The 12,116-nt window shown below is 41.4% G+C and overlaps 1 protein-coding gene across 5 annotated transcripts in view; it reads right to left on the bottom strand.

Moving 5' to 3' along the window:
* The window catches only part of WRN (Werner syndrome RecQ like helicase), a 120,131-nt gene extending 108,390 nt beyond the window's left edge, over positions 1 to 11,741 (bottom strand). For all 5 annotated transcript variants that reach the window (XR_002828602.1, XR_002828601.1, XM_014453601.2 and 2 more), the window contains exon 1: positions 11,568 to 11,741. The gene's annotated coding sequence lies outside the window, so the exon portion shown is untranslated. The remainder of the gene's footprint in view (positions 1 to 11,567) is intronic.
* Between the last annotated feature and the right edge of the window lie 375 nt (positions 11,742 to 12,116).

The following is a 12,116-nucleotide window of genomic DNA, read 5'->3' as shown; positions in this document are numbered from 1 at the left end:
TGACAACAAAGGAATATGATTAAATAAGTTATCCCGTAAAATAGAATGCTATGCAGTTATTAAAAACATGTTCTTATAATTTATCAAGTGAAAAAAAGCAAGTTAGACTAATTTAAAAAAATAAATGTATTTGTATATGTACACATATTACATAATGTATAATTATATTTAAAAATATATCATATATTTGTAAAGGTCTGGAGAAATATACACCAAAATATTAATGGTTATCCAACAACTACAGATGGTTTTTAATTTTCTTCTTTATACTTTTCTACATATTCCAAATTTTCTATAAGAAAATGTGTTACTTAGTAGTGGGGGTGGGGTATGCCAGTAAAATAGGGAAAGATTTCTCTTCAATGAACAATCAAGGCTACATTTTTTTTATACTATAGAATAAGAGTCAGCAACTTTTCCTCTAAAGGGCCAAACAGTAAATATTCTAAGCTTCATAGACAAATTGTCTCTGTCACTACTACTCAACTCTGTCATTGTAGCACAAAAGCCATGAATGGCACCTGAATAAGCACAGCTATGTTCCAATAAAACTTTATTTATAGATAGTGAAACATGGATTTATATAAATTCTTTCAATTTTTTTTCAGCCACTTAAAAATATAAAAACCATTTAGCTCATAATCAGTACAAAATCAAGCATCCAGTCAAATGTGGCCCACTGGCCAGTTTGCCAACTGCTGCTAAAGAACAAGACAAAATGCTCTAAGACTGGAAAATGTCCAATGCTGCTGCTATTAACAACCCACTATAGCTAGTTTTTAATAACCATAATACATTCATAAGATATCTAATAAAGATACAACTTCTTAATAAAGCCTTTTTAAAGAATAGTTGTAAAATGGACCTATGATAGCTAAATTAGTGGGCTTGTTATAGGCTTAGTAATATTAGTCAATTAAATATTAAGAGTTTATCTGCCAAAATTATAGCATATTTTGAAAGAAATTCATCTTAAGTGAGTTTATTTGACAGCAATTAAATAGTAAAACAAGCTGTCTACTAAAGGCACTTCTAGTTCATGTCAATAGAAATCACAACAGTAAAATTTAAGTTAGAACAATATTAGGAAAATTAAGACCTATCACATTCCAAATTAACTAAGAAGTGGTAGCTTTCTAATAATCTAGCTTTTAAAACATACTTTAGACCAGTGGTTCTCAACCTTCCTAATGCCGCGACCCTTTAATACAGTTCCTCATGTTGTGGTGACCCCCAATTTCATTGTTACAAATTGAACATAATTAAAGCATAGTGATTAATCACAAAAACAATATGTAATTATATATGTGTTTTCCGATGGTCTTAGGCGACCCCTGTGAAAGAGTCATTCAACCCCCAAAGGTGTCACGACCCACAGGTTGAGAACCACTGCTCTAGACTTCACTCTAGAAATTCATCTCAAGAGCACAACACTTTTCCACTTAGAATGATGTTATCTTCTAAAGAGTGGGCAGACTTAACACCAGTCTCAAGAGAAAATTGGGTTGCAGTGGATTAGGCCAGAGATGTCATTTTTCCTAAAACCTCGAAGGTAAGGAAATTAATACCTATTGTTACACAGTATCTGACTTGCCTAATTTCTTGAGGGCTAAACTGAATGAAGTATCCCAACCTTTTTGAAATGCATCCCAAAAAAGAAAATCACACTGGTAAATTCAATGGCACATACAAATAACGATTTCAAGTCCAGGACAAAATTATCAGTAAGTAGTTCAATGCCACAATTTTATACTCCCCAGGGATTCAACTAAGGGAAGACAGACCATGCCTAGAGAAGTTGGGGTGACATAGGGAATGTACTTCCCTGTCAATCATACCTGGTGACAGAGATGGTTTTGCCAGAATGGGTGTGGCCCCAAGCAGGAGAACAGGAGAACGTTTGGGAATATATAATCCCCTAAGCAAAGGAGTTTACTCTCTTGGGACTCTTGTTCCTCTGGGCCCGCACTCTTGGTTCTCTTGTATTGGCCCCTATAGCCCACGGCCATTCGGGCCCCACACACAGTGGACTAATGGACTGCAGCGGGAAAACACAAGCTAGGCTAGCCTGATGTGAACTGGACCCGGCTCCATGGAAAGGAAACTGGACGCTGGCTCTAATTTTAGCTCCACTGAAGCCCTGGCTACACGTCTTCTATGACTGGACTAAGGAAAATGGGACTTCGGAAACTCAGCAGTGTAAAACTTTCTACTATATCTCACCCTCCCATGGGGGCCTCTGGAAATGCTTATTCAGGGATATTCCAAAAACCGTCCAGGAGCAATCGGGGGAGACAAGGCCTCTCCTCACCTGTAACATATGCATACACATAACCTATACTTTATTATAGAAGACTAGAGGCCGGGTGCACAAAATTCATGCAGGGGGGTTGGGGGGGGGGTGTGTCCCTCAGCCCAGCCTACACCCTCTCCAATCTGGGACACCTTAGGGGATGTCCGACTACCCCACTGGGATCGGGCCTAAATGGGCAGTCGGACATCCCTCTCACAATCCAGGACTGCTGGCTCCCAACTGCTCGCCTGCCTGCCTGCCTGATTGCCCCTAACCGCTTCTGCCTGCCAGGCTGATCACCCCTAACCACTCCCCTGCCAGCCTGATCGATGCCTAACTGCCCTTCCCTGCTGGCCCGATTGCCCCCAACTGCCCTGCTCTGCCAGCCCGGTCACCCCTAACTGTCCTCCCCTGCAGGCCTGGGGCCTGCCCAACTGCCCTGCTCTGCCGGCCCAGTCACCCCTAACTGTCCTCCCCTGTAGGCCTGATTGCCCACAACTTCCCTCCCCTGCAGGCTATCTTGTGGCAGCCATCTTTGACCACATGGGGCGTCCATCTTGTGTGTTGGAGTGATGGTCAATTTGCATATTACTCTTTTATTAGATAGGATGTGATTTTTTTTAATCCTTGCCAGAACTTATTTTTTCCATTGATCATTAAAGAGAGAGTGGAGGGAGAAGTGGGAGAGAGAGAGAAACATCAATGAGAGAGACACACATTAACTGGTTGCCTCCCACAAGCTCCCCAAACAGGGCTTGGGATCGAACCCACAACCGAGGCATGTGCCCTTGACTGGGAATTGAGCCTGTGATCCTTTGTTCCCAGGCCAACCGCTGTAACCAAAGAGCCAAACGGGCCAGGGCTAGTAATTTTTAAGGTATTAACTGTATTGTTTTTGACAATTCTTTTCTACTTTTCAATGCACTAACAGGAATAGGAGGTATAAGAGAAAAACAAAGAGGAATCAAAGAATCCATGACAAAGCCTTCATTAAATTCCCTAAAGAGGCCTTCAAGACTTTCATTAACCTATTGATAGATTTCTGCTAATCTTAATTTCCATCCAAATAACCTAAGCAAGCAAACTTAAAAAGGCTAAATTAAACTACCTATTAGCATTTGGTTTGGCTACAGTAAGTCACTGCAATTTTAAAAATTTAACAGGATGATTTTTTTTTGAGACCTAGCTCTTTATAAGTACCCACCAAATTCTCATTACTGTCAAATATTACATAATATATAATTTGTATTATTAATAAGTATAAATAAAAATTTGTGTTAATGAAGTCAACTGAAATAAAGTGTTGTAAATGGAACCAACCAAATAAATACAATGAAATGCCATTAAAATGCTAGCAACAAGGAAAAAAAAGAAAACCTCTCTCTATGCTGTGTCATTGTGAAAAGCCGCACTGCCCATAAACCAGAACGGGACTTGACCTGAACTGAATCCATGGCACAGTGAAGTGCTTTATAACTGAATTTCACTGTCCAACTGAATAATTCATTATTTTTAATGAATTTCCTCTGTTCTGTAAGTAGCTATAGCCAGTCAGCAAAATCAACCATTATAAACTGGGAAACTGCAAAGAAAGTTTTCAAGTAAGTCCATTTAAAACCTGCTTAGTCTGCCTATTTTCCCTTTTATATTTATTACTGTTAGTTCCTATGGCTTGAGATGAAATTTTATAGGACTCGTTATCAAGTGGAATTGATGGTTGCCTACACAACATCCATTCCATCCTACACCCTTTTTTACAGTACCATAAATTTAACTCAGATAATGACCAGTTACCCACAAAGCCAATGTGGGTAAGAAAAGCTGTCCCCACTCCAAGCTCCCCTGGTAAACCCAGCGGATCTAAAGGTAACCCCATTCCCCTTGCCACAATGGTGACTCAGAAACTCAGGCCTAAACTGGCATTCCCCTGGATTTGGTTTGAGAAAAAAATATATGATTTAATTCAAGCCAATGACCCAACAGGGGGTGTTTGGGGGAGGGGGGGTGTCTGAGAATGGCACTGTCTTGCTCTTGTAAGAAAGCTACCAAAAGAGATGCCCTCTATTTAAGAGGGGAAGCCACTGTGATGAAAGTTAGCCTGAGGACAAAGCCAGCACAGAGAAGGCAAGGATGAGAAATGAATCTTAGTCAATGGACTAAACCAGTCTTCAAGTCAGTTCTACCTCAGCCTTTAAGTTACATTTTAATAACAAATTTCCTTATCTTTTAAGCCTGTTTGAATCAAGTTCTGTGCTTGAATTGTAACTAATACACAAACATAAATGAAAATAAAATTACGTGGTCAATCCTTTTCTTCCTTTAATCCTCAACACTAGATCTTCTTTCACTCCACAACGTTCCCTAAAATTAACTTAATAAACTTTAAAGTTTTAAGTCAACTTCGCACTGTACGTGCACACCCGCACGTGGTATTTTGTGGAAGAGCCACACTCAAAGGGCCAAAGAGCCGCATGTGGCTCGCGAGCCACGGTTTGCCGACCACTGTTCTAGTCCAATTATATTTCTGCTATACTGAACAGCAAAAGCATATCAGGTGCCAATTAATGAATGATGTCTCATGCTTGTAACATCCAAATTCCCAGGAGAAACAACAAAGCTTTGATATTTTTTCCAATGGCTTCTAATTCTCCTACCATAGACCAAGAAGTTCCCATATTTCTATCTTCTTAGCCTCAGAAAGACCTAAAGAGAGGGTGAATCCCTGCCCTCCTCTGAAGAGCTAGCCTATCAGACTAATGGTGGAAGAGATCAGAAAAATGCAGTGACAAAAACACAGGAGTCAGAAAGAAACATAGGCTTGAAGTAGGCACAGGACGGAAGGTCACTGGTTTCACTTATTTGGGGAAAAATGTGAAATTATTCCAATTTCTTATTTCTTATGAAGAAGTTATTCAAAAACCATCCTCTTTCTTAATCCTCCTCTATATTAAGCATTTTATCAAAAAAAGAAAGACAATCACCTTTAAAAGAGGGTGACTGCTATCGCTAACCAGTTTTTACAAGAGGTAAGCTTAACTTTTACCAAAAAGCTAAAGTCTCCTAAAATAAATAATCTTTCCCCAGGAACTCTTTGAGGGCAGGTAATTTATCTATTTGATTAAAATAGCAAATATTCCTGAGATGACCAGATTCAAGATGAGCATATCCAAATTAAGTACTTTTTTTATCTGAGCCAGAATCAATTAGAAAATATAACTAACATATCTAAACTCAATAACAGCAAAAAATGACAACCTACTAAGAAACAAACCTAAGGTAAAATATATAAGAACCATCTTAAAAATGAGAAAAGTTTACTAAGACATCAAAAAAAATAGCTAGATAAGATATACTCAGTTCCTGGACACTTAGTCTCAAAATAGTAAATACTATATTAATTAAGTCAATACACTGAAGAAGCAATACCAAGAAAAGATGTCAGCAGGATTTTCGTGAAACCACACAAGTTTATATTTCAGTTCACTGGAAAGAGAAAATGTTCAGAACTGTAAACATTTTTTGAAAAATAAAACCAATAAGGGAAACTTACTCTACCCAATATAAAACAGCACAAAAACAACAGTAATCAAAATAGTGTGTAATGGAGATACAGTGTTTAACTCGAGATATAAATCAATGGAATAAAATATAACATGTCCAGAAATAGATCCATGTAAATATAGAAATTTGACACATGATAAAGGAAGCATTTCTAATCTTTAAGAAAGAACAAAGTATTCAATAAATGAGTCCAACAAAACTGTCTACAGTTCCAATAAACCATTATCAGCAAAAATTAAATAGATTCATCATCTACAATTTTTGCAAGAGAACAGAAACTGGCTCACCATTTTCAAAGACGTTTGGTAGAAGTTATCAAAATTTTAAATATGCATATCCTTCAAGCCAGTAGCTATATCTATCCTATAGAAGTACATGTACATATGCCCAAAGATGTAAACAAAGGATATACATTAAGCATGTCAAACTCACGGCGGGCAGCTTGCCAGCCACAAGTTTGACATGCTTGATATACGTTATGTCAGCTGTAATATAAAAATTCTAAAAGCAATCAGTACAGTAAATTAATAGTTAAATAAACAACGACACATCGGTAATATGGCATAATAAATAGCAAAAGAATAAAATACAACTATATGTATCAAGATGATAAATTCTGTACATATGTGCTAAGTGAAACAGGAAAACAAAGTGTGAGTAATGCCATTTAAATTTTAAAAAATGAAATTCTGTGTCTATGTAAATGCAAAGAACAATCCAGGAGGATTCATATCAGTTAATAGGGGCCCTTACAGGGGAAAAAATAGAATTGAGGTCAGGTATATGAAGGGAGAGTTTTAATAGTCTATAGTTTCTATAATTTGTTTTTTCTCAATAAGCAAAATCAATATCTCTCTCTCTCTCTCTCTCTCTCTCTCTCTCTCTCTCTCTCTCTCTCTCTCTCCCTTCCTTCCTCCCTTCCTCCGTCCCTCTCTCCCTCCCTTCTTTCCTCCTTCTTGTTTACCATACCTCTTTCCTCTTTCTTTCACCCTGAGAGTAATCTGAAGGGCCTCTGTAAATCATGAAGGTAAAAGTGACTTATAGTTTTCCAATTTGGGATCCTAGAATAAACAGAGTCTATCTGTTTTAGTAAAATCAACATGAGAGGGGCAAAAAGATAATACTAGGAAAATAGTAACAAACTCATTTAGCAGTCCCCACCTCAGGCCCTCAAGGCCTAAGGGCAAAGCATTTTGAATAGTATGACCTCAACACCAGTACCAGGAAGGAAACCCAACTGTTTTAAAGCCAATAGGGAAATCCCATTCCCATTGCCACAGGGCTGTTTCAGGGATAAGAACTACAATCCAAGTCTCAGTTTTCTCCTCTCCATTTCCTGCCCGTAATTACTAATACCAGGTCCAAGGTGGTCCAACTGCAGCAAAGCTCAGGATTCTCCTTCCAAGGGAAAGAATGCGTTTGCTCCTGCTAGATATAAAGAAAGAAATGCAAAGGATGGATGCTGGTGCGCAGCCATCTTACAACCACACAAGAAATCACCCTGAAGAAAAAGACCTTCATGCCTTCTTCATGGAAGAGGGCCAAGCACAGGGCCAGAAAAATCGTCAGAACTCTGAACTTGCCTGACGGTCTCTCTACCTCAGGATGTGTCAAGTAACTAGACTAATAAATAACCTTTCATTGCTAAAGCCAGTATAATTTGGTTTTTCCATTAACTGCAACTGAAAGCATCCCTGTTGACGGAATAGGATAAGTAACACCTAATGCCAATTCTTGATCTGATTTTTTGAAACCTGTATAGAATTCCATTTTCTTTATCTGTATTGATAGTATACCCCTATTGATAGTGATATCCCCATTGAATGTTAACTATTTCCTACAGATGACAGGTTGCTTGCAAATTTTATCACAAATAATGTTCAATGAACACCCTTGTGCGTACCTTCAGACATTCATATTATTATTTGTATAGGACAGATTCCTAGATGTGAAATTACTAGGTAACAGTGTACTTCTTTTCTGCCTGCCTTCTCATCAATAAATTTTTCACAACCCTGAGAGATAAGGCAAGCCACAGAAGAAGTCTACACAGGAAACCAAGGAAGCTGCATTATAATAAGCATTTGGTGAAGAATTTCAAACTGACAACTAATTAGACTTATGTCACCTGCCACTGTTACGAAAACACTTTGGTCAAAGAATAAAAGTCCATGAAGGGCTTATGAGTTGACTATGAGTTACCATGTAACCATATATAACTCAATACCTAACTTTCCAATATTAGACAGAGATCAAGTTGATGGTTCTTGACTTGGATGTTAACGGACCATTACCATCATCACCATCACCATCAATATTGTAGACATTTATATCTATATCCTATATTTCTTTACTCCTTTTACTTACCCAGAGGGTCACAACCTTTAATGCACAATATTTGAGAGTGTCCCTGTTTTCTGACTAGCTCTCCTCCAATAACTACACCTTGCTCCACTCATCTGTTCACATGAGGATATCATGTCACTACCAGTGACTGAATCCTTCCATAATCTCAGTTCCAAGGATCTCACTCTCCAATCATCATCATCTCCTATTTTTCAAGTTCATTCCCTCTAGAAACTCAACTCAAACAATCTTTTGCTCCAACTGGGACCTATACTCCAATGATCCTAGTACCTTTTCACTCTGCTCACCCTGGATAGTCTTTATTTCCTCCTTGACCAATTTTGTTTTTTTCCCCAATTACAGTTGACATTCAATATTATTTTATTAGTTTCAGGTGTTAGACATACCTTGACCTTTTTCACCCAGCCCCACTTTCTCCTCCCTTCTGGCAACCATCAGTCTGTTTCTGTTTTGTTTGTTCATTTATTTTGTTCTTTAGATTCCACAGGTAAGTGAAATCATCCGGTATTTGTCTTTCTCTGTTTGACTTCACTTAGCATAATACCCTCTAGGTCCACCATATTTTCACAAATGGTAAAATTTCATTCTTTTTATGGCCAAGTAATATTCCATTACAAATATGTACTACATCTTCTTTATCCAGTCATCTTCCCCTTGATCACTTTAAATTAAAAAGTTATAACCATTTCCTTGCATATTCCCTTCACTTCAAAATCCATCTCTGGCCCTGACTGGTTTGGCTCAGTGGATAGAGCGTCGGCCTGTGGACTGAAGGGTCCCAGGTTTGATTCTGGTCAAGGGCATGTACCTTAGTTGTGGGCACATCCCCAGTGGGGGGTGTGCAGGAGGCAGCTGATCGATGTTTCTCTCTCATCGATGTTTCTAACTCTCTGTCCCTCTCCCTTCTTCTTTGTATAAAATCAATAAAATATTTTTTAAAAATCCATCTCTGCCTTCATCGTTCTCTTGGCAAAACTCTAACCCTGATTAAAAACAAGTTCTCTGCCAACTCTGTGCCTGCAGCTATGCAGCTGAATGTAGATGAAAAACACAACCATGGTGACTGGTCTCACCTTAAATTTGTGACCACCAACCTCAAGTGGGCCCTTAGTCTTCCTAGCAATTCTACAACTTTTCACTAATCTATTTACATCCTCCCCTTCCATTTCATACCTTCTCCTCTCTACATAAACCTATCACATCTCTTTCCCCATCCTCATTCTCAGCTTATGAGGTTGCTTCACATTTCCCTTAAGCCATCAAAAAGGAACTTACACAATTCCTACCCTGGAAAAAACAAAACAGAAACAGACTCACAGATACAGAGAACATTTAACAGTTGCCAGATGGAAGGGGGTTTGAGGGTGTTGACAGGCCTGCAGAGGACATTGGCCTAGAAAATCCTGAACAATAAAGTGGCCCCAGCCTCATTTCGTGGAATAGCCAGCGGTCAGTCACCCTATCCCGCACAATAGGAGGCAGTGACTCCCGAGGGCGAGACAGCAGGCCAAGGATAAGGCCCACAGCCTCAAAGACCAGCACTAATGGGTCTAAAGGATAACGAACTCCATCTAATCAGACCAGATGCCCCAGCCTTCGCCCCTTGTGGTTTTGGCGCATAAAATTCAACCCCAAGGACAGTGGAGGCTGAGTCCTAACCGTCCCAGGTGGTGGCTCCATCCCCCCACTCCCTCTAATAAACTTCCCTCCTGTTTGCTTGCTGTGTCCGCCTAATTCCTTGAGCAACTCCAATCCGACAGGTATAAGTGAAAAAGGTGAAGGTGAGACCTTTGTAATTAGGAAAGGAGCAAAGGGGCCAGACATTACAGGCGTGTTCCCTCAAAACAACGGGAGAAGGGGACTGGACAAAGGGAAGACAGGCACATGCCCAGCAAAGTTGGGACAACTAGGGAAGGTACTTACTGTCAGTCATACCTGGCAACAGAGGTCATTGGCCAGAAGGGCATGGCCACTGCAAGGAAGTGGACATTTGAGATCTATAATCTCCTGAACAAAGATGTTGGCTCTCTTGGCTCCTCTTGGCACACCTGGCTCACGGCTCACACTTGGCTTCCTAGCATTCTAGCTGTGGCCCACTGCCATGGGGATCCTCGCCCCCCCCCCCCCCCACACACACACACATACACACACGATGGACAAATGGAATGCAACTAGCCTGATGCGGTACTGGACCTGTCTCCAATATGGAAAGGGAACTCCAGACACTGGCTTTTGCTTCTAGCTTTACTGAAGCCCCAGCTACACTCCTTCTATGGCTGTGCTAAGGGAAGTGGGACTTTCGAAACACAGGGATTTAAAAATCACTTGTAAAAAAAATAATAATAATAAAATAAAAATCACTTGTTCTTCTGTGCAAGTCTCAGAAAATTCTTTTTCTCAGGATAGCAAGAAATCCAGCAGCACCCAGTGGGGAAGAGAACCCCCCACTTCCTCTGATAGCAAAGGGATTAAAAAGAACAAATTGGTTGGTTGTTACAGAATAGTCATGATGAGGATGTAAAACACAGAATAGGGAACATAACCAATAATATTGTCATAACTATGTATGGTGTCAGATGAGCACTAGATTTATCATGAAGATCAATTAGTAAGTTATATAATCACTGGGGTGCACACCCGAAACTAATATAATATTGTATGTAATATTGTATGTCAAATGTAATTGAAGAAAAATATTTTTAAAAAACATTAAAGACGCCATAACCGGTGTGGCTCAGTGGGTAGAGCCTCGGCCTGTGTACTGAAGGGTCCCAGGTTCCATTCCGGTCAAGGGCATGCACCTTGGCTGTGGGCACATCCCCAGTAGGAGGTGTGCAGGAGGCAGCTGATCGATGTTTCTCTCTCATTGATGTTTCTAACTCTCTATCCCTCTCCCTTCCTCTCTGTAAAAAATCAATAAAATATATTTTTTTAAAAAAACATCAAAGACTAAGTGATTTCAACTTAAAATATCCAACATAATTTTGCTCAATTACACATAGCAAGTTATTTCTCTTGCCTCTGTTGTGTAAATATGGAGTGGCTCAATTCCTACAGCGGTCAAGACCGAATGGAAAAGACACAATCCTTTGGGCAACCAGTTGCGCAAGGCGGTGGCTGGAGGGGCCGGGAGGCACCCTGTCTGACTGCCTGCAGCTCTGAGAGGGCCTGCAGGGGGTCGGGGCCGTTTCCGGGGTGCTCGGAGGACGGGATTCCGCTTCAGAGGACTCTCCCGCACCCCTGACCTAGGCCTGCTCTGCGGGCTGAGCACCGCCAGCGTCGGAGCAGGCCAGTCATCCCCCAGGTTCTGGAGCTGGCGGAAGCGGGGATGGGGAGCACACGTTACCCGGAGAAGAACCAGTTCAACGGGCCTTCTTCAGCTGGCTGATGTGTGGAGCGCCACCACAGCACGGCCTGGAACCCATGGCATCCAGGCTAGGCACCAATTCAACACTTTATTCCCGCGCCTCACACCGCACGCCGGAGCGCCAAGGCGCACACTCAGAGCACCAGGAGACCAGCCTTCCCCACCCCTTCCTCCGGAGCCCGCCCCGCCCCCGTGCGCCACGCCACGCCGCGCCGCGGGGTTGCAGCCCTCCCATCACAGCGCCGCTGGCTAAGCGGTGCGCATGCGCGGGGACTGGCGCTGCCGCAGAGCACTCCGGGAATTGTAGTCTCTGTGCGGGAGCCGCGGGCCTCGAGAATCCTGCATCCTGGCGGAACCTGGACAACTCGGAACACTCTAGACACCCCGGCCCTTCTTCCCATCTTCACACCTGTCCCGTCACCTCGCACTCACTCGCTGGGCTTCGGTCAGGGCGCGCCCCAAGGGAGAGCGCGAGATCCCCGGGTCTTCCCATCAGCGGGCTGTGCTGGAGGAGGCGGGGTCCACTGC

The sequence above is a fragment of the Myotis lucifugus genome, unplaced genomic scaffold (assembly GCF_000147115.1).
Source record: "Myotis lucifugus unplaced genomic scaffold, Myoluc2.0 scaffold_26, whole genome shotgun sequence".
Lineage (NCBI taxonomy): Eukaryota > Metazoa > Chordata > Mammalia > Chiroptera > Vespertilionidae > Myotis > Myotis lucifugus.
The sequence above is the reverse complement of the archived record's forward strand: the minus strand, read 5'-3'. Positions and strand labels throughout refer to the sequence as shown.